The sequence below is a fragment of the Marmota monax genome, unplaced genomic scaffold (assembly GCF_021218885.2).
Source record: "Marmota monax isolate L192 unplaced genomic scaffold, Marmota_monax_Labrador192_F-V1.1 WCK01_AAM20220418_F8-fsc00025, whole genome shotgun sequence".
In the NCBI taxonomy this organism is placed as follows: Eukaryota; Metazoa; Chordata; class Mammalia; order Rodentia; family Sciuridae; genus Marmota; species Marmota monax.
The window spans coordinates 16,550,687-16,575,950 of NW_026691950.1; positions in this window are offsets into that span (position 1 = coordinate 16,550,687).

Below are 25,264 nucleotides of genomic sequence, written 5' to 3' on the forward strand. Positions count from 1 at the left end.
AGATTTGAACACCAGTCTACATTTTTCCTGGCTTTCAAGTTTCCCCAAAACTTATGCTGTAATAGTGGTATAAAATGAAAAGATTTATAAAGAAAGTAATTCTGGCAATTTAAAGGTAACATAAATAAATTAAAACCATGAATTCATTATAATCCTCGTTTCCCCAAGCATGTTGTGTTTTATAGTAGAAAATTCTGTTTCTATTCCCAAATACTAAAATATAAATATAGTTTATGAGATTATATATAAGGGCACAGGGTTTCAAACAACTATGACCTTATTAATTTTCATTGATCCCTACATGGGACCTTATAATTTTGTATGTTTTTGTAGAATGTTTCAATTAATAACCACTGATTATTTGTATTTATTTAAAAATTTTATTCACTTATAGCAACTTTTTAATTTGGGGGTATTTTTTATTTATTAGCATATAACAAAATAATCATATACAGTAAAATAATAGTCACCAGAGGAAGAGCAAAGGAGTGGAAATGAGCAGAACTGGTAAAACTGTTACAAAGTCATAGCTACACAGGAGGAATAAGTTCTGGTGTTCTCTTGCATAGTGGGGTGATTGCAATAACAATAACTTTCTATATTTCAAAATAGATATGAGAGGTTTCTGAAAGTTCTTGTCACAAAGAAATGATGAGTGTTTGTTATTTTTTTAATTTGTATTTATGTCTCCCTAAATTTTAGCTCCTTGTGGATAGGAATTATGAACAGATTATTCATTTACATTTTAATGTTGATCACAAGGCTTAGGACAAAATAAATGTTCAAAAAATGTTGGATGAATGAATGAGTGAATAGTGAATCAATGAATAAAAAAGTCACATAAGAAAAAATAACTTGAGGGACAATAACTACAATTGTGAATGCTTATTTATACAATAATTCTTTGCATTTACAATAAATGGGAATTCAATTTCCCTTCAGTTTCATGAAAATAATTTAAAAACAACTGATCTCTTAGAAATTGTATATTCTGCCTTAATAAAATATATCCACTACTTATATTTGTATATAAAATTTTAACATATCAGAAGATGATTATGCCCAATTAAAAAATTATTATCTATAACTGTTTTCAACATATAGTAGAGATGATAAGAAATTTCTACAGAGACTATCTATCCCTCAAGGCCTGCAGTATTATTTGGACTTTTGTAAATAAAACCACAATATATAAAAGCAATTAAATTAAATTCTACCAAGTTGTAATAAATGTGAGTTATTCACTCCTACCAATGGATTTTTTTTGTGATCAACACTATTCCAAAATGATTTTCTTAGTACATTTTCTGAACATGAAATAATCATGTTATCTCAGTCTGCATTGTTTGCTAAAGCAAAATATGTGAATCTTGGTGCAATGTAAAGAAAAGTTGTATTTAGCTAACAGTTCTGGAAGCAGGAGGTTCAAAATCAACCAGCAGTGTCTGGCCAGGGCCTCACACTCAGTACTAATGTAGCAGATGACACCGAGTAGAGGTAGCACTCCCAAAGGGGCAACTTCTGAGAATGGACAAAGAAGGTTGAACTCAATTTCATCACAACTCACCTTTCTGTGGCAACAATCCAGTCCTGCAATCCAGTCCTGATCAACTAACACCACATGACAGGCATTAATTCTTCTGGGGTGATCCCCCAAGGATCTAATCATCTCCTACTATTTCCCAATAGTTTTAAAGGTACTATAGCCACTCAAGGTTTCCATAACTTCTAATAATATTGCATTGGGTACTAAGTCTCAAGTCCATGAAACTTTATGGGACAAGTCATATATAATCCATAGCAAATGTTAATATCATAACTCTGAACTATTTGTTAAAAAGTCTGACTCATATGCAAGGAACTAGTATTTCTGTCCAATCTGCCAAGAATAAACAGAAGTATAGTTGGATCATTCATTGAATGATCTTAACTTCTCACAATATAAAACTAAGACATTGGACATTTGGTCTTAACAATGGTCTTAACTTCTCACAATATAAAATTAAGACATTGGACATTTATCTCATATATTTTCCCTCTCATGTTCTTTCTCATTATATTGTCAGATCTTTATAAAAATAATATAGCATTATATAACTTTTTTTAAATCACAATTATTGTTATACTTTTGACTATGTCCTCACTTTGAAATCAATTTTTAAATTAGTAAAATAGAAAAATAATTACATGCATAATATGTGTATATAATAGCATTAGTAAAACTTATTAAAATGTTATGCCACCCATAAATCAAGAAAAACATCACCTATGATATATTGCCTTAACAGAATATTGCACAACAGAAAATATGAAACCTATGTAGCAAGTTGAGGAAGGTTCTGCATTTTCTCAGGACTGAAGAAAGGAAGAAAAGTATATGACTATATAATCTATGTAAAAGATATGAATACTGATGACACAGATGAAAAAAGTCTTACCATTTCCTCTAATTGCTTATTTCTCATTTATCATTGTAACTGTCTTATATTTTCATCAGTTCTTTGAAATATATTTTACAATTAATCTTTCCAGTGTCAATTCTTACTATGACCATTCTCTTTTGGTTTTGGAGTGATACCAGGGATTGAACTTGAGCTACTCAACCACTGAGCTACTTCACTTTCTTTCTTTTTTTTTCCTTATTTTACGTTTTATTTTAAGACAGGATCTCAAACAAGTTGCAGAAGCTGGCCTACAAATCATGATCCTCCTGCCTCATCCTTCACAGTCTCTGGTATCACTGGAGTGAACAATGCCCAGCTTGTAATACCATTCTCTTTAGTTCAGCCATTCATTGTTAAAAATTCTATGTTCAAAGGTTTCTTTTTCTTCTACTTCATTTACATCTTCTTAATAGCATTGACTTTATATACTCATATATTATTTTCCTGAAGATCTGACCATAAATGAGCACAAAAACAAGTTGGATCTTGCACATGATAAATCCTAAGTGTCTTAATTACTTATTAAGTTGAATGATTCATTATTAAGTTGAATGATTCATATCTATCTCATCCAGAACTTGATTTCACTGGATTTGTCTTCAATCTGCATTGCTTCTCTTTGGCTTCCATGCCCACTTTGGTAAGGTGCTAATTTACTCTGCTGGCTCAATCTAGTAGATGGGACCTTCTAAAATGTCAAACGTTTAGACATGCTAAAATGATTATCACATATCCTAAAAAGGATTTTTTAAGAGAAACAAAGTAATTAATTAATATTATTAATAGCAACCAAGCACATTTAATACTCTTGTTATTGTCCTCAAATTCAAAATTCAAATATTTCTGTAAAACTTTCCTTTGTTGAACTTACACTGAAATACAGAAGCTATAAAAACTGAGTCATAATGACAGATCTTCTGTCCAACAATGTATGGTTTGTACAATTGAAAATTGTTTAGGTAGTTAAAAACAACAACTTGAAAACAACATTTTTAAATACAGTTTTTGAAAAGAACAAAATGGATCCCAAAAACATTAGACTTGCATAAACTCAAAATTTTGGGCAACATTTTTCTTAAAACTTTTGTAAAATAAAATAAATGAACTGGTTGTATTTTAACTTTATAACTTTTACTCACCATAATTTTTTAAAATTATACCACACACAAAAGGCAAGTTACTTTCCTTGGGTCTTTTATTTATACCATCTTGCTATTTTTGCCAATTTTTGGTTAAGATCTCCCTGTGTATCAAATATAATTCCTGGTGGAATGTCTCAAACACTTTTTTCTAATGTATTGAAAATTATTAGAAATCAATATAAAGACATTAATGGTATTTAAAATATCTTAATTTTTAGGGAATGGATTCAGAGAATACAAATATCACTACCCAGAAATTAACATGTTGCCCTTGATTGCAAAGCTAAAGTACAAAACTACCTATAATTAAACAAGATGTATAAAAATCCTATTACTTTCCTTTATAATGCTTTTTGGATTTACAAATATCATCAAGAAATAAAAGCTTCATTTTGCAAGTTGAAATCACTATGTGCACCTATTTGCATATTCCCTCATGTTAAAATTCAGGAAGAGTGACTCTGATAGAAAGCTAAATGTGTTCTGAGTAGGTTCCATCATTGAGAACATAATTATCATATACAGTGCCTTGCCCACTTAATAATGCAGGAAAACTAAATGACAGGGCTGCAGTGAGAGGTGGTCACAGCTTTATTGACTGTGTGTAAGAGGTTTCATAAATCTCCAATAAAATAAAAGGCTACCTCCTGGAAGAAAATGAAATGAAAGTTGAGAAATACTGACAAAGCTGATTAGAGATGGATTAAAGTAGAATGTGCAGATACATCTCTTTTATTATTTTTCCCTTTATGTTTTAGGAAGATATCAATTATATTATTTGACCTGTAACTCTTAAAAGAAGGTAAAAGCAAGCTCACCTCTGAGTTCAAATTTATGTTATTTCTTATCTCTCCCTCTCTGCTCCTCCACACATACACATATACATAGATGTCAAGATACATATATATTTATATCACTACCTAATATGTAGTGTATACATACCTGTATATAGAAGTAGGTACATGCAGTATTTTATGTTTTTTCCTTTATATAAACAAAATGTTGCTTGCATAACACAGCAATGTTATTAAATAATAATGGATGTTTTCTTATTTAATATATTTTTAAGTGCTGGTAGGTATATTTATAACCCTTCCTTTGAAATGGATAAAAGCATTCAAATTCTAGGAAAAATATGTACATGAATTTGTAAATGCAGATGTCTGGTAATTAAGCTACTATAATTTCCTTACAATAAACTCTCCCTTTAATAATAAAGAATATATTGATTTTATGACAAATAGCACAGAAATTTTTATGGCCAATGCATCTTTAGTTTTTCTGAATAGACTTCTTTACCAAAATTCAATTCAGAAAACAGAAAATACTCCATGCATTTTTTAAGCATGAAAAAATTATATACAAACCTATGTTTTTATTAGAGCTAAATGACAGTTTCTAAGCTTGGTCTGCTGAAATTCCTAGACCTACTCAGGATTAACCCACTCACAGAGTACCTCCTCTGAGGTCAGAACTAGTAACATACCTGGAACAAGAGCTTCTTCTTTGCAAACACAGCCTGACAATCAGGAGGCTGGAAACGTACTCCTGATGCTTTGATTCCATAGATGAACCTCAAAATCTAGGTGCTGTACCTTCTCTACTTATTATAACACCCAGGAGGCTGGGAAATGGACCCTGAAACACTACTGTAGGGAACACTCCTACTTTCTGAGCTTCACTTGCCAGTAGCTTCACTTCCCAGCCAAAGTCATGGGAAAACCATTTCTATTGAACTCTTGCATTTTAAACCTTATCACCTGTCATCCAAATGGTTGGAACTTATTTAATTTCAGGAGCTTAGAGAAAGGGTATCTGGAAAACACAAAGCTTTGGTTTGAATCCTGCATACAGGAATGTTGGTATAGTATATACTGGAAGTTTAATGTATATCACCTACCACTTATCACCAGCATAATCTTCATGTGGGAATGAACTATGTTATAAATATAATAAAAATTACTATTTCAATATTTACTACACAAAAGTAAAGATATTTCAAATTTCATGGTCTTTTCTGGTGAGATGTAAAATTATTTTTGATGTTGAAAATATATTTTTAAAAAACCCAGAATTGAATAAATTGTCATGTTAATATAGGTGGTGACTCAGGAATATTTTAAAATACTACTGATTTGGATAGAGACAAATTAGTTGTTTTTTCTTGAGATCAGCAAGCATTGGTAAACACATAAAAACTAAAACACAGAATGATTGTGATTGTCTTGTGATTATCTCCCAAAGTCCTCACTTCTTTAAACTTAGAAGTAGTGACATTTGTGGAGGAGGAGGTGAGGTATTTAATTTTGACATTTACTATATATGATGGTACAGTATATTGATTTTCTTAAAAAAATGAGTATGGAAATTATTTTATCTGCTGGAATATTTTTTTCTCACTGCTGTAATAACTTACTTAGTGGCTTAAAAAAAAAAAACTATTCTCTTAGACCAGTTTTATAAGTTAGAAATCCAACATTATGTCCCACTGAGATGTCATGAAGGTGTCAGGCGAGGCTGTATTTCCTTCCAAAGGCTCTAGAGAAAAATATTTTTCCATTTTCCAGAATTTCTTTGTTCACTTACTCCATTTTTAAAGCTAATGATTTTGCATCTCTCTGTGCCTTTTGCAAATATAGTTGCAAGTCTTTTGTGTTTTTATTCTGCCTCTTTCACTTTTAAGGGTACTTGAAGTTATGTTGGTCTACCTGGATAATAACCCCCATCAAAAGGTCTATACCTATAATAACATTTGCAAAGTTTCTATTGAAGGAAAGGTAATCAGTTTCCAGATATTGAGACACAGACATTTTTAAGACATATTAATAGTTAATACTGTCTAAAATTCTGCTTAAGTAAGAATAACATCCATTTACTATGCTGAATAAAGCTCAAAGTGGTGATATCCAACTTACTTCAATATTAAATGTTATTATACAAATAAAAAGGATTATGTTTTGATTATGTTTTGAATTATCTGAACATCGATATCCTCCTTGGTTATTGATCATCAAATGTATGCACTTTTGTGAAAACTAGTTGAAACACTGAAAAGAGTTTACGTCACAGTAATAACTGCATGTGAAAAACAATATTTTGTTTTTAAATAATTTCATTAAAAAATATAATTTTGTTCATGTGTTATGAAAATGGTTTCAGAAAACTTCTGAATACCTAAATTACTTTTTAACATTTAACTGTAAAATGAACATAACACTGCCTCTTTTGTGCCTATCTTCTTTGTCAGCGGAATTGTGTTCACATGAGGATACCAATGTAGATAAAACTAACCTGACAGCTATTTCAGTCTGGAAGGAAATGAACACCAGAAGCACCACAGGCAGTTTAGAGAGTACAATTCTGAAGCTAAAATCACTTCTTGAGGTAAAGAAAGGGTGTGCTGTTGACAGAAACATAACATGTGAATGTGAAAGCAGAGATTGAACAGGGGCATGACTTGAGCCCTGCTTAGTGTGTGTGAACTGATAAAATACAGATGTGTGACCTAAATATCAAATTAGGTATGGACACAAACTATCCGTACATGATGTGTAATTCTCAAAGGAAGTGGAGGTATCCATGTGTAATTCACATTTCTGTCAAAACAGATTAAGAATAGCACCACTGCTGTGAGGAGACTTTCCACAGGCCTCACCAGCCTATGGGGCACTTTTAACAGGAATCATTTAACAGTTCTCTGGCCCTTTTCCTAAGTGGCTTATGAAGAAATTCCATCTCCCTTCTAGTATCTGTTCTTTCCCCCTAGATATTTTGGATTTCTCAGATTGTGTTACATGTGGCAAAAGCCCAGGAAATGGAGTCCTCTGACTGCTTCTGGCCCTTCTGTTGGATACTATTACTCCAGTCACCATGTGAGGCTGGAAAGAGACCTCCAAAGGCATGGCTGCCCCCCACCCTTGGAAGCTGCTTCTTTCACTGAATACCATCCCACTTATTCTCTCCCAGAATGCACTACTTGTGATCCAAAGCCCTTAGTAGGAATAAAATAGAAGATGTCTCATAATTACTTCTGTGTTGGAATATGTTTAAAAGTACCAAGCAGGGTGCTCAGGTCTTAGAACGCAACACTTTGTTGATTTTTCTGTATTTACTGATGTACCCCCAGCCCCTGCCAAAAGCACACCTAGGATTTAGACAGGGGAAGTAAAAGTGATCTGTTGTAATTCATATTTTTCTCTTATCTTTGACAACTTAAGCTTTATTATTCAGACCACCTTCATTCCTGCCTGTGGCTTTTCTCACTTCCAGGTTTTTTGTTTTGTTTTTTGTTTGTTTTTGTTTTTCTTTTTCTTTTTTTTTTCAGGAAAGCCTCAAACCTTCATGCAATTGGATGTCTCCAATGACTTTCCCATCAATTTAAGGAATAGTACAGGCACTTACAAACAATAAGACACAGCTTAGACATAAGCTGAACCATGCATATATTCAAAACACATACCACTTTCAATATCAGGTTGAAGCAGGTTGTTGAACTTATCAAAAGCATGGAAATATTTTCAATAGAAATGAGTAAGCTTCATTGATCAGAAGCTGAAAATAGTCCAAATATCAAGATGAAATTGCTAGAACTGGGAAATCTTTTCATCCAATCATATAGAAACCATAAATTTCCCCCACATTAGGAAGGGGTAAATGTCTACAAAGAGTTTTAGAGTATACTGGACATGTATGTTTGAGACACATCCTATCATCCTGCACTCTGCAGATATCTGTGGGAAAAAAAATCCTTGAATGACTTTGTAGTGGAGCCTTGGTAGAATTCAGTTTATTTCTGTGAAGTATTTCTATAACGCTATTCACTACCTGAGAATATTTTTAGCCTCTCTCCTGGAGAAAATATTCTGGTCATTTAACTTGGATACAAAGTTTTCTTATGCACAAATTCAAAAAAAATGAAGAAGTTAGACTGAAATCACCTCTGTGCTCATAGGAAGGAAACATATTTTGAAAAAACAATCAAAAAGTTGATTTATTGTTTAATATTAAAATTTGATGTACCCAATTTGGCTATAACCTCTGGCAAAATGTAAAACCAGAGATTTAAAGATTTGGGGAGAAATAAATGTTATCTTAAATCTGTCCAAATCTAACACCGTTTTTAATATAGTAAAGTAACTTAAAAGAAGCTTTTGTTGATTTTTCTGCTTTCCCTTTAAAATGTTATTTTTCACATTTTTTTCTGACATAGTATTTTAATATGTTTTATTTATAGGCCAGAACAGAAACTATTATTCAACATGTAATATGTTAAAAAATTTATTGAAAAGAAACAGAAAATATATTTACTACTCATATTTCAGATTTTATACTCACATTTCATATTTTATAAGATATATTATATGAAATACTTTTAGTTAAGTGCACCCTGGAGCTTCTAAAAAGGCAACTTTAGTTGCTGGTGGTATTGGAAGTAGATAAAAATTGACATATCTTATGAATAAATCCTGGACAGTCTCTTAAGCTTACAAAAGAAAAACCTAAGTAGTTAATGACACCCATCTGTCATAATGCCTAATTTTGATATGAAAAAAAAATATTATTTTGTTTGGATAATTCATTCATAATGAGGAATGTATTTATATTAACATATCCCCAGGATTCTTGGAGGTAGAATGGGGAATATATATATATATATATATATATATATATATATATATAATTCTAGTTAGAAAGTGAAAAATATAAGAAATATAAAATAAGTGTTCTGGCAGCATTACATAAGGCAAATTTTGTCCAATATGATTTATAATCTAATATGGGTTGCTATCTTATTCTCTCATGGTTGCAAAAAATAAAGAAAAATGTTATAACTATTTTCATGAATAATAAATACATTTTTACTCAATACTTATTGAGGAATAATGTACATGTTCCTTGTTAGCTCCCTTATATATTAACTTCTTTCTATTGTGAGGTTATCAGCACAATCTGATCATAGTTAAAGGAGATGTTAAGCCATACCAGAGTTGAGAAAGTTAGGTGGACAGGTGTGAAGTAATTGCGGAGGACTAACATTCTTAGTATGCTGCTCTGACATTTAGCTAATAAGAACATTCGGTGAGACTCAGAAATACAGATATTTTTCATATATATATAGATGCTTTTTAAACCAAATTTGTTGTAATTTCTCTACTGTCAGGCAGATTTTACATAATAACCCCATTTCACAAATCTAACATTTAGTCATTCTTCTAAAAAGCAAAGTAGATATGGGAGAAAGAATAAAGAATATCTTACTAAAATGGGAAAATATAATAACAAATATCACAGCCAATGAATTAGGAATGTTCAATTATACAGCTATGAAAAGAAGCATTATATCAAAATGTTGAGATTTTGCTTGAGATATTTTCCATAATCTTTCCTTATAATTCTTTCAATATCTGACTTTCAGCATCTTTGAGTCTACAGTAAATCATCATTCATACTGAGTTTCACTTGAATGTGATGGACCCTGATTAAGTCCTTTCATTATTGATGATTTCAAGAATTTTACTTTTGCTTTTTCTTCTGATGGTTTTATTTTACTTTGTCTAGGAGTGAATCCCTTTCAGTTTAGTTCATTGAGCATTTAGATGTATAGACAAATGCTTTTCTTCACACTTGGAATTTTTCCCCATTATTTCTTAAAACATGTCTCCTCTTCTTTCTCCTTTTCTTCTGAGAATCCAATGACAAGCATCCCAACTTGATGATGTCCTAAAAACCTCTCACCCTTCATTTTTTTTAATCCATTTATTTTTCAGACTGAATACATTAAAGATTTGAATTCAAGATTTTTAATTATTTCTTTTGGGTAGAACTTACGTTCCCATTAGTGAAATTGTTTTATTATATTTTTTTTCTACTCCAACAAAATTTCTATTCAGTTCTTTTATTTTTATTTATTCATTTTTGTTTCTTTTTGTTAAGATTCACTAAGATGAGGCATTATTACACATTTCTTCAATTTTTGAATATGGCTTTCTTTAGTTAAAGAGATTTAAAATAACATTTTAGAAGCTTACTTTGTTTATTAATTCTAATAGCTAGGTCCTCTCAAACTGTTTTTATTCCTTGTTTTGTTTTTTGCTTTTGTTCATTCCTGCACAGGGCTGCATTCCCCTGATTCTTTTCAGTTTTGTTGCTGAACGAAATAGATAGATAATATGTTATAATAAGATTGGTACTCATCCTCCCTTACAGAAGTTGTGGTTTATTATTTGTTTTTATTTGTTTGTTCCATAACTTGCCTGGTCTAATTCTACAAGGACTCTATCTTCTTCCATGTATTGTCATTGACTTTTCTCAGATATTTTATTTCTTTCTTTCTGTTTTGTTTGTTTGTTTTTAAATTTTCATTGGCTGAACAATGGGTCTGTTTGTAGAGCCTGCTTGTTAGCTAGTAATAGTCAGAATTTGGACTTAAACAGTTTAAACCTGTAAGGCTTAGGATTAGAGTATGCATTTAACATTTAGGTAATTTATAAGTTGGCCCAGCTTTTACTTTCTGCTTGTGCAGTGTTTCATGTTTACCCAGTTATGAGCATATAGCTGGGATATTTTCTAGACTCTCCTAGATAGAACACTGCTATTTACATGCAAAGACCTCAAGATCCTCAGGAACCTGTGAAAGCTTTATAAGTTCCTCTATGACTATTTTCTTCTCTGGATCTTCTTATTAGCTTTTTGTTTTATTAGTCTATTGCTTGTTCCAATTTGTATTGCAAACTCAGTCAACTTTGATGCAGTCATCTCCAACTGCCACTGATTTTTTTTTCCCTCCATAATGACTCTGAGCATGGATCATTTACTAGAAATTCCCTCTCAGAGAAGTTAGCCCTTTCTAGTGGTAGTGAGGTTGCTAGTCTTCATAACTACTGCCATGGAGCTAGTGGAAGGATGGAAATAGGCATGTAGTAATGCTACATAAAGCCACTCATCTGAGCATGAGTTTCCAGTTGTTCTTGACTAGATGCTTTTCAATTGGCTATATACCACTGATTAATTTCTGTAATTTCTAAAATGATTATTTTTTATAACATTGCCATTTTTTTTTCATTGTTGCATTTTGGTAAGAGGGTTTTGCAGATTCATCATTATCATTTGAGCACTCTGTCATATCTATTTACTTTTAAGTAATAGAAAACTTGATTATATAGTATATATTTATTCTTTCTTTGAATCATTTCTAAAGCTGTCTTATATCCACTTTTTTGATATAGTTAAATTTTGTAAATGTTACACATTGAGATAACTTTATAATTACCATCGCAAGCACATTTAATTTACTGTTTCCTTTTTATAACTCATATATAGTATACATATGCATATAAATATGTTCATAAATAGATACAAAGAAATATGTAAATGTATAGATAGATAGATATAAAAAGTTGATTCTTTATGTCCATGGATTCTGCATCAGCAGATTTAATCAACCATACATATTCACACAAAAATTGCTCTGTACTGAACTTGTAAAGACTATTTTTTTTCTTGTCAACATTTCCTAAATTACGCAGTGTAAAAAGTATTGCCACAGTATTTATATTGTATTAGATATTATAAAGTTATCTGGAGGCGAGTTAAGGTATGCAGAAGACCATGCATTGCTTATATGCAAGCATTTGAATATTTTATACAAGGAATTTGAGCATCTGCAGATTGCAGTATGTGTGAGAAATTCTGGAACAAATTCTCTATGGACTGTATACATGTTTTTATGTATATTTATTTTCTGCATATAGCTATTTTTGCAACATACATGACTTTAAAATGCACATTCAATTTTATGAGTTATATTCTACATTGATGTCAGCAATGTGTCTACTAAAAATGTCCTATATTCTTATTGAAATTTAAAAAATCAAATCTGTAGTATTTCTGGGTTATTTTTTGATGTATGATGTATAGTGGGAAAATGTTTTATGATTAAATGCTTACTCAATGATACTACTATAATTTATTCATAATTTACACTTTATTAATATAAAATGATATTGTTTGTACAAATACATTTAGAAACTGTATACATTTCCTTTATATTAATACTCCCTCTAATTTTATTCTATTTTAAGACACAGTATGACTTTTTGGTTAATTATTTAAAAGATTCTCATTTGAAAGAGCTTAGAAAGATATGCAGATGTAACAAATCTATTTGAATCATAATTCAGCAGTCTTGAACATATGTTGCAACTTGCTTTCTTCAATGACAATCTTCTTCAGTATGTTTCCACATCTATAAATGTATGGTGATATAATTTTAATAGAAGCAGAGTATTACACTGAAAGAGTTTCAATAATTTATTTAACTACTCACTTGATTGTAAATTAGTTTATTTTCCAAAGTTTCATTCATAAAATAATATTACTATATGAATTATTATGTAAAAATGTTTTTGGTCATTTGTCACATTATTTCCTAGTCCATTTTGCTGCATTGTGCTTTTAGTTCTAAAATTTTTGACCTTGCTTCAGGAATTTTATTTTTTTGGCGATCATGTTTATAAACACCAACATTTATCTATTCTATTATTTACATCTCATGACCTATTTCAGTGTTATCCAAGTTGCTAAAATGTCTAAAATAATGTACAGTGATAATCATTAATAACTGCTAAACATCAAAATGTAATAGAAATTATGAAATGTTGTTTGGTTCATTATTGGATGCTCATATCTTTGTAATTAATATTCTGTATAATATGAAGAAATTAAATATCTATCCCTAAGACAAAGAACATTATATTAAAACTATCAAACATTTAAAGAGTATTATCTATAGATTATTTATTCTCTATCTCTTCCTATTTCTCACTCTTAAATATGACATAAATCTTAAATAATTAAATTACTTTTATTCAAATATTTTAAGTCATTGTGAATGTATCAGTTTGTTAATATATGTTGTTGTGTACATATTTATGCACATGCCTCTATGTAAAAGTATGCATTTCTCTAATATTTTTTAAACTTAATACTACTAATATGTTAGCTCTATTAAATGATTTTGGCACCATACTTGAGGTTTCTTGTGTATTTTGACAATGTTTCTGTCCTTTTAAAATTGATTCATCCAGACATTTTTGAAAGTTTTTTACTGAGATATATTTTAATCATATCTATGAGCTATTGCTATAAGTTTGGTGAGTCAATTTTAATTAGATATGATTACAAAAGATGCATTATAAGAATTTATAATAATACCATAATAATAAATTAAATTTATATTCACTTATTATTTCTAAAAATCTAATATATTTTAATTTTTGTGGTGAGGTTCACATAACAAAAAATTACCATTTTTGTTAGGATTTAGTAATATCAAATACATTCATAATGTATAACCATCACCATCATCAACCAGCATAACACTTGTCATCTAATTGAACCTCCATAGCTATTAAGGGGTAACCATTTCCTCTTCCCCTCATGCCCTGGAAATCATCATTTATATTTCTGTCTTAATGATTTTGATTACTATAGTCAATTCACATAATGTAATTATACAGCAATTGTCTTTATGTGATTGGCTTATTTTATTTAGTGTAATGTCACAAAGTTTCATCCATGTTGTAACATGTCAGAATTTCTTTCCCTTTTAAGGTATAATTATATTATGCTTATATACCTACTACATTTTTCTTACATTTTGTTCCATTCTTTGCGTTTGTTTTTTACTCTATTGGTAGTGCCTTTTGATTCATAATTTTAAAAAAGAAGTTGAAATCCAATTTATTTTTCTTTTGTTACCTGTGTGTTTTGTGCCATGTCCAAAAATAAATACACAAACAACAAACAATTGCCAAATTCAATGTCGTTAAACATTTGCCCTATGATGTTTTCAAAAAGTTTATAATTTTAGGTCTTATATTTAATCAGCTTTTCGACCCATAAAATGTTAGTTTTTGAATATGATTTTAGGTAAGGACTCAACTTCATTGTTTTGTATGTGGACATCCAGTTTTTGCAGCATCATTAGGGAAAAAAGATCATCCTTTCCCTATTAAATAGTCCATACACCTTTGTGAAAAAAAAATATTTTGGCCATGTTTTTGAGGGTTCATTTCTGGGTTTTATATTTGATTTAATTTATCCATATATCAGTATAGTGCTATTTGTATTATTGTTGCTTTGTAGTAACTCTAATTAGAAAGTATGAATGCTTGTGCTTTGTTCTTCTTTTCCAAGGTTGTTTTTGCTATTCCTGGAACAACACTGACATCCATTTGAATTTTAGGATTGGTTTTTCTTTATTTGCAAACACCATCATTGATATTTTGATAAGATTTGCATTAAATCTGTATATGCTTTCAGTAGTATTGACATCTTTTTTTGTCTTCCTATCTACAAACATGATGTGTATTTCCATTTATTTGTATCTTCCTTAATTTCTGCCAGTAATGTTTTACAGTTTATCTTGCAAGAGTCTTTTATCTCTCTGTTTTCAAATTCTAAGTATTTTGTTATGTTACTGCAAAAGGAATTATTTTCATCATTTACTTTTCAGGTGGTTTATTGCTATTTATAGAAATAAAACTGATTTGTGCATTGCCTTTGTGTTGTGGCATTTTTCTGAATTTTTTATCTCTAAGAGTATTTTAAAGATTATTTAGGCACTTCTACATAAGAGATTATATTATGTGTAAACAAAAATCATTTTAAATATCTTTTTTCAGTTTTGATGGTTTTTATGTTTTTTTTTTTTTGTGCCTTATTGTTCTGTCTAGAAATCTACAAGACTGTTAAAAAGAGGTAGTGAAAGTGAACATCTTTAACCTATTCCTAACCTTTGAGGAAAAGCTTTCAGTCTTTCACCATTGAGTTTTCTGGTTGCCATGAGTTTTCCATATATTACATCTTATTTATTATGCTGAGGCACATATATATACATAATTATAATACATCATGCGTATATACCTACCACATTTTTCTTACTTTTTGTTCCATTCTTTGTGTTTCTTTTTTACTCTATTGTAAATTTGTGGATATATATATATATATATATATATCTGTTTAATCCACTTAACTAATTTATTGAGTGCATTATCACAAAAAGTTGTTGTTTTTTTTTGTACCAATTTTGATTCCCGGGTGTTGTTCCCCCAGCTATTTCCACTAATGTGGTAAATTAAGTTAATGAATATTCACATGTTGAATCACTACTCTTTTTCTAGCTTTGATATCAAACTAATACTTGACTATTAAAATGAATTTGAAAGTGTTTCCTCTTCTTCAATTCTTCAATTCTTCAGAAAAGTATGAGAAAGATTGACATTAATTCTTCTTTGAAAGCTTTGTAGAATTTACTAGTGAAACCATTAGCTGCAGAAAATTTTTGATTATTGAGTCAATCTCTTTACCTGTTATACGTACTGTTTTAGTCCATTTTTGTCACTGTGAGAACGTTCTAGAAAATAACGATTAATTTAAAGGGGAAAAGAGGATTTTTTGTTTGTTTGTTTGTTTTTTGTTTGTTTGCTTGTTTGGTTTTACCTTGTAGTTTCAGACATTTCTGCCCATGATCAGCTGGCTCCACTGCTATGGGCCTGTGGTGAGGCAAAGGATCATGGCACAGTGAGTGTGGTGTAGAACAGCTTCATCTCATGGTAGATGGAAAAGAGAAAGTGTGTGTGTGTGTGTGTGTGTGTGTGAGAGAGAGAGAGAGAGAGAGAGAGAGAGAGAGGACAGAGAACCCGGGGCAAGGCTTGCTCTCAAGGACCCACTTCCTTTTACTAGGTCCTAATTCCTACTGTTTCTACCAACTTTCTATAGTCCATTCAGCTATGAATACAGCAGTGTATTAATCCATTGATAATATTAGAAACTTTTTGATCTAATCAGTTCCCAAAAGCCTACCTTCAACATATGAGACTTTGTGGGACATTCCAGATCCAAATCATAAAAGGTTTATTCATATTTTATATTTCTTATAATTTAGTCCTGATAGGCTTTGTGTTTCTATAATTTTTATCTGAGTCATCAAACTAGAATACTATGAAGTTACTTAATGCATTCATACTTTTGTTTTTCTAGAATTTGTAGTAATAGCTTCACTTTTTTTTTTTGGTATTAGTAATTGTTCTCTCTTGTTTTTCTGTAGTTCACCTAGTTAAAAGATAAATCAATTTTGTCAATCTTTATAAAGATCACTTTTGGTTTAATTTGGTTTTTGATATTGCTCATCTTATTTATCTCTGTTTCAATATTCATCCTTTCCTTCCTTCTGCTAGGTTTAGGTTTAATTTAACCCTTTTTTGATTAGTTAAATTATAAAATTAGAAGGCTGACTGAGGTCTTTTTAATGTGCTTTTGGTTATAAATTTCTCTTTAAGCAGGGTTTTTATAGCTTTCCATAAATGTTGGTTTGCTGTGTTCTCATTTTTATTAGTTCTAACTATTTCTTGATTTCCCTTGTGATGTATTTTTTAATCATTTGATGTTTTAGTATAAAGTTTAATTTCTAAAATTTGGGGAATATTCCAGTTTTACTACCATTATAGATTTTTTTTTCTTCTTCTTCCTGTAATTGCAAGAAAAGAAATTTTGGATAGCCATAATTTAGAATCTATGGAAACTAAATTATAGCCTACTCTAAAATTTTATGGTTTATCTTAGGAAGTGTTCCATGTGTGCTTGGGAAGAATGTGCATCTTCTTCTTGGAGGATAAATTGTTCTGAATATTTAAGATAGATCTAGTTAGTTTATTGTGCTAGGTCTTAATTCTTCATCTACTTTCATCTAGCCATTATTAAGGGAATATTGAAGTCTCCAATCTTTATTGTAGAATTCTCTAATTTTCAGTTCAACTCTGTTGGTTTTTGCTTCTATATTTTTGATGACAATTATTAGGAATATAAAACTTTATAATTATTATTTTTTCTTAATGAATGTAAAACTTTATTTGCATAAAATATTCTTGTTTTTGTAACTATTTTTATTATGGTATATTTGTTTAAGTTATATTTTGCATTATTATAGTCACCAGTCATAATCCACACTTTTTCCATAACTAAGACATGATATTAGTTATGGAAAAAGAGTATATAAATAAAAGAGATTTATTTAGCTCTCTAGTATATAAATAAAATAGATTTATTTAGCTCTCTAGTTTGGAAGATAAAAGTCTAAAATCAAGGGACATAATGGGTTTAGCCTCTGGTGAGGTCCTTCTGACTATATCAAAACTTGGTGAATGCCATCATATCACAAACAAGTGTGAGAAGGAGAAGTTATGTGATGAGACAGTAAGTAAGAGGGATTCTGAGTTAGTCTTTGTCTTTAAACAACTGACTCTTATGAGAATAAACTAGGGACCATTAAAACTATGTTAGTCCTTTCCAAGGGTATATACCCTTTTACCTTACAGTAAACCCCATGCCTTAATAGTTCTACCATTTCAACACTGCCATGCTAGGTAATAAGCTTCCAACCTATGAAATTTTGTTGTACTCACTCAAATTATATCCAATTATACCACCACTTTTGCCATCATTTGGGTATTATGTGCATGGAAAATATTTTCCACCTTTAATATTATATTGGTATTCTTTAAAATGAGTGGCATACATAGCTTTAGTTGAATCATATAATGTATAAATATATACATATATTTATGTATATTATGTAATATACTTGTATATATACATATTATATAAAAATATATGTAAATACACACAGACACACACACACACATATACACACATACATACTGCTTATCTCTGTCTCTGTGGGTTTGGAGATTTAATGCATTTTAATTTTAAGTAATTACTGATAAGGAGAGACTGATGCCATTTTTCAATTGATTATCTACATAACTTTTAGATTTTTCTTCTTTATTTCCTTAACTTATCTTTTTCTGGTATTTAATTAACATGTTTTGTAATATGATCTTTAATTTCTTTCACAATTTTTGCATATATTCTGTAGCTATTTTCATTTTGATTTACATGTTATTCTGTTTATAATCATCAAATTATCATAAACTAATTTCAGTAGCACACAAAATGCTGGTTCATTATTGATTCATCATTATACTTTTTGGTTTCAGAACTAAAACAATTACATATCTATATATTGTTTATCTCAAAACATAAAATAATTCATTTAAATACATTAATTCATTAAATTATGTTGGGAACTAAATAGTTATAAATTATAATAATGCAAATTTTTAGACTAATATTTTTTAAATATATTAGTCTTTTAAATAATACAAAAAAGGAATAAACATCATTGAATAAACCTATCTTTTAATAAGTGCTCACTTATTTATCTTAATTTATTGATCTTGATCATAATCTTTATTTGTTCATATGGCTTCAAGTTACTGCCTAAAATATGGAATTTCATTCATGATTGGTCTGAGGTTGACAAATTTCTTTAGCTCTTTTTTTTTCTGGAATGTCATAACTTCTCTCTCACTTCTGGGGATAGTTTTTGTTTTCCAGATATAGGATATTGGTTGACAATGTTTTACTTCGTTTGAACATTGAGAATATTTTCACCCTCTGTCTGGCCTCTAATATTTCTGAGTAACTTGCTATTAATATTATTAAGATTCTTTGAATGTGACAAGATTTTTCTTTCTTATTTCTTTCATGATTCCTTGTTTGTCTGTAAAACTTCAAATTCTATAATATGTTTTATATTGCTCTTGTGGAGTTCATCTTGCTTGGAGATCATAAGCTTTAGAATATTAACATTGATGTCATTTATCAAATTTATAAAGTTTTAGCCATTATTTTTTCAAATACTCATTTATTTTTACATTTCTCTCTTCTGCAAATTCCCAAATGTGTACCTTAATCTACTTGGATGTATCACACATGTCTCTTAGGCTTTTTACTTTTCATCATTGTTATCTCTTTCACTTACTTAGACTAATTCTGTTGTTTTATCTTCAAGTTCATTTTCTTCCTGCCTTTGAAACTTTCTAATAAATTTTTATGTCACTTATTGTACTTTTCAGCTCCAGAATTTTGTTTTAGTTAGTTATAAGTTCTTTGTCTCTTTGTTGATATTTCAAATTTCTTCATTTCATCCTCTTGACTTTCTCCACATCTTTACTTAGCTATTTGCCCTTCTTTATGACAGTTGTATTTAAGATTTTGTCTATAATATCTGTTATCAGGTCTGCGTCACAAAACTTTTCAGTTTAATTATTATTTTGTTTCTTTGAAAGATCATACTTTCCTGTTTCTTTGTGTATCTTATAATTTTTGCTCTTATTGTTGAAAACTTAATACTAGAATTTTTATCTTCTCAAGGAGTTGCTGCTTTTTAATTTTTATTGTTATAGGCTGCTTCTGTACTAAAGATTAGCCTGAGGGCTAAGTTTAAGATCTTCTCTCTTTTTCTTTATTTTTTTTCCTCATCCTATGCCTTTCCCTGGGTATGCAGTATCACCTTCTGTTTTGTCATAAATGTGGTTGCTTTTGAATGTACTACTGTTTAATGTTTGGCCCCAAAAAGGATAAAAAGAGAGGAAAAACAATGAAGGTGAAGGGGAAAGGGTATTGGTCCTTTATCTTTTCTGTTTTCTTTCTTTGGAAGAGGTGCAACCACAGTGGTCATTCACTTTTTTTGCTCTGTGAACAGAAACAGCCAACAGTGATCAGTGCACAGATCTCTGATATTTGGACTGGGGCTTTTTGGCTTCTGCATGCCCAGAATGCATTCACAGATACCTACCTTGTGGTTGGTGTTGGGGGATGGATACCTGCTAACATATTAAGAATCAAAATTGAACAAAATTTACCATCCAAAACTCTCCCTGGAAATTGCAAGCTTTAAATAGAATCCAGAGTTCTCAAATGATCATAGCATACAGATTCTGCAAGTAAAATTCTTGCTTAGGTTGAAAGACAGATTCCTGGTTCTTCATACATACTCTACCACCTTCTCAGAACAATTTCCTCAAAATATAATATATTTTAATGAGTATTTTTAATTTCTGTTATTTATGTTATATTTTGTATTAACTTTATAGTATTTCCAAACAGTTGTATATTCTATTGGTATTTCCACCAAAAATAAAAAATACTGTATTTTGTAATATGACTCATTTTCTGTTTCTGAAACAATTGTTCCTCATTATAGTTCCTTTTTATATTATCAATTTTATTCTTGATGGTTTTGAGAATTGTGATGATGATATTTTACAAATTAAAACTAAGTATTACATATTCAAACTGTGTTGCCATATTCAGCACCTTTATAGCACTCATAAAATCTTAATAAATATTTTAATTTATAATTACTGAAAAAATAAGTTAAAAAAGACTTGGGACATGTACGTGGAAATGAATATTGGAGACTGTGACAGTTAATTTTATATATGAATTTGGCTGGTTAAGGGATACACTTGTAGCTGGTTACAATACTAATCACAATAACAGCAATTACTAAAATCATCATCAATATTGTTATCACTATTTCTATTAATGTCTATGAAAGTCATTCCAGAAGAGATTAGCATTTGAATCAGTGGACTGTTAAAGAATTATTGGGACCAAGAATCTTCTTTGGACGACTTACACAAAGATAATTAAAAATAAAAATAAAAAAATAAAAAAAAATCAGAGAAATGTTGAATTTTCTTTGTCCTCTTGAGCTGGAACATCCAACTGCTCCTTTCCTTTGACATCAGAGTTCCTGATTACTGAGGCTTCAGTTTGCAGAATATACATCAGTAGCTCCTCTAATCCTCAGTATTTCATCAGTAATCAGGGGAGAGATCCATTCCCCTGGTTTTCCAAAATTCAGACTCACAATAAATTATAAAACTATCTTTTCTAGGTATCTAGCTTATAGAGGGCATATCATAGAATTTTACAGACTCCATGATCACATGAGCTGATTATTGATTCTGCTTCTCTGGAGAAAATTGATTAATAAAGTGAGCCATCTGGAAGTGGAAAAAAAGATAACTGTGAAAAATATATGATGGGATGCTAATTATGGTGGATAGCATATTGTGTTTGAGGGTTAATCATAAAAATATTACTATAATCTAGATAAAATCTATCTATTAGTCAGTTTTTCATTGCTGAGACCAAAATGCATGACACAACAATTTATAAAAGAAAAGATGTATTTTGATTCAATTTTCAGAGGTTTCATTCCATGGTCAGCTTCGCTCCATTGCTTTTAGGCCTGAAGTGTGTCAGAAACATCATGGCAGACAGGAATAGTGGAGGAAATCTTCTCAGCTCATAGTAGGCAGAAAGCAGAGAGAGAGAATAAGCAAGAAAGGAATCTGAGACAAGAGATTTAATGTCATGCCCCTGTGATACACTTCCTTCATTTAGGTCCCAACTCCTTCAGTTTCAATTACCTCCCAATAATCCATTCAGCTTTGAATCCCTCAATGGATCAATCCATTGATGAAGTCATAGCCCTTAGGATCCAATCACTTCCCCAAATCAATGTCAGAACATTGCTGCACTGGGGAATAAGAATTCAACATATAGGCCTTTGGCATAAGACTCTAGATCTAAACAACAACAATCTATTTTAAAAGGCAAATGCAAATAATCTGTTGACATATGACATATTTTAAACTTTGAAATTTTAACAACTCCACTTATTCCTTAATCTATTTTCATTTTTTCCCCACTTCAGATTTTAATTAACATGATTGGATTTTAGGCTAAGATAATTAATTTTATGTTATGTGCACTTTTGCTCAATATTCTTTTTAGTTTTATTTGTTTGTAGCCATACTAAGTAAAATTTATTTAATTGGTTTTACTTTGTTGATCTTGTTTATTACCCTATTTCTTCTATAATGTTTAATTATTCATTTAAAACACCCTTTATTTATTATGATTGCCTATTAAATTCCTTTTGGTTTTTTACAAGCTAGTATTTTATCTGTATGTATCATTTTATGTCAGAAATTTATCAGAAATCTATGTTGTTCTCAATAAAATAAATTTTCATATATGATGTTGTATCTCACAATTTATATTTCTTTTATATAAAATTTTTATCATAAGAAAATTGGTGATCCTATACAATTATAAGAAAGAATACAATGGTTTCATGTACCTTTTGCCCAATTTCCGGAGTGAAAAAATATAGAATAATATTACAACACATATGTTGACATATGCACTAAAGAAACAACATTTCCTTTCCAAAGGGATCTCTCATCTTTTGTAACTTTCCCCTCTTTATCCATAGAACCACAGAAACCATTAATCTCTTCTCCATATTCAGAATTTTGTCATTTAAAGAATGCTATATTAATAAAATTATATCATATGTAACTTTTGGATTATTTTATTTAGCACAAATTACATTTATCCAATTTTTTTGTATCAATAGAGTGATTATTTGCACTGATAAGTAGCATTTCTTGGTACTAATATTTCAAAATTTGCTGAGCCATATATTAAAAGATTTATAGGACAAAATTTCAAAAATGTCCCCATCCTCATCTCCTGGTAACCACAATGAGATCATCAGCATTTCTCATACTATATCTGACTTAATTCACTTACTTCACTTAGTATGGATTTCTTCAGTTTGTCCAATAAATTAATGAAATATATGCAACAAAATGAAACTGAATCCCTTTCTCTCACCATGCACAAAATTTAACTCAAAATGGATCAAGGAGCTTGATATCAAATCAGAGACTCTGCTTCTGATAGAAGAAAAAGTTGGCTCCGATCTACATATTGTGGGGTTGGCTCCAAATTCCTTAATAGGACACCCATAGCACAAGAGTTAAAAACAAGAATCAACAAATGGGACTTACTCAAACTAAAAAGCTTTTTCTCAGCAAGAGAAATAATAAGAGAGGTAAATAGGGAGCCTACATCCTGGGAACAAATCTTTACTCCTCACACTTCATATAGAGCCCTAATATCCAGAGTATACAAAGAACTCAAAAAATTAAACAATAAGAAAACAAATAACCCAATCAAAAAATGGGCCAAGGACCTGAACAGACACTTCTCAGAGGAGGACATACAATCAATCAACAAGTACATGAAAAAATGCTCACCATCTCTAGCAGTCAGAGAAGTGCAAATCAAAACCACCCTAAGATACCATCTCACTCCAGTAAGATTGGCAGCCATTATGAAGTCAAACAACAACAAGTGCTGGCGAGGATGTGGGGAAACGGGTACACTTGTACATTGCTGGTGGGACTGCAAATTGGTGCGGCCAATTTGGAAAGCAGTATGGAGATTCCTGGGAAAGCTGGGAATGGAACCACCATTTGACCCAGCTATTGCCCTTCTTGGACTATTCCCTGAAGACCTTAAAAGAGCGCACTATAGGGATACTGCTATATGGATGTTCATAGCAGCACAATTCACAATAGCTAGACTGTGGAACCAACCTAGATGCCCTTCAATAGATGAATGGATTAAAAAAATGTGGCATTTATACACAATGGAGTATTACTCAGCACTAAAAAATGCCAAAATCATGGCATTTGCATGGAAATGGATGGCATTAGAGCAGATTATGCTAAGTGAAGCTAGCCAATCCCTAAAAAATGCCGCGTCCAGCTAAAGGAGCCGAGTCCGGTGAGGGACAGCGGGGTTAAAAATACACAGGACACCAAGGTTCTTCATCCAGGAGGGAGCGTGTGCGCGCTTTATTGCCAAATTTGTTCCCCTTATATATCTTTTTAACAGCTGCGGGAAATCACTCAAAAGTGAGGAGGGAAGAGTAATAACTGCGTCCTTGGGTTACCATCATGTCACTGTCCCATATCAGGAGGCTCGAAGAGGTCAGGATGTTCCCGAGAGACACATATGCTCTAGGCAGATAAACAGGGAACCGCAAGCCTGAGTCATGGCCTTGTGAGCTGGCCACATTGACATGCATAACAAAGAACTGGGGGTTGAGTCCCCATGGGCCAGGGCGGGCCTGCTACCAGCAAAAAAACAAATGCCAAATGTCTTCTTTGATATAAGGAGAGCAACTAAGAACAGAGCAGAGAGGAAGAGCATGAGAAAAAGATTAACATTAAACAGGGATGAGAGGTGGAAGGGAAAGGGAGAGAGAAGGGAAATTGCATGGAAATGGAAGGAGACCCTCATTGTTATACAAAATTACATAAAAGAGGATGTGAGGGGAAAGGAAAAACAAAACAAAACAAAACAAAACAAGGGAGAGAAATGAATTACAGTAGATGGGGTAGAGAGAGAAGATGGGAGGGGAGGGGAGGGGAGGGGGGATAGTAGAGGATAGGAGAGGTAGCAGAATACAACAGTCACTAGTTTGGCAATATGTAAAAACGTGGATGTGTAACTGATGTGATACTGCAATCTGTATAAGGGGTAAAAATGGGAGTTCATAACCCACTTGAATCAAATGTATGAAATATGATATGTCAAGAGCTTTTTAATGTTTTGAACAACCAATAAAAAAAGAAATAATAATGTAAAAAAAGACTTAAAGAAGCATAGGAGGTAGAATTTTTGTGGATATGATGGCAAGAATTATCCAAATATGATGAGGAGTTATTAATTTAAATGCTTTTAGATAGAATTTAGTTGATACATATATTTTTTTCTTATTTTACCCTTCATAGTTTCTTTAATAATATTCTCTTTAGATGAGAAATTCCAAGGTCTTACCTAAGTATTCCTATATATTAACATAATTTTTATTTTTATTGAATGGTGCACATTGTGTTTACA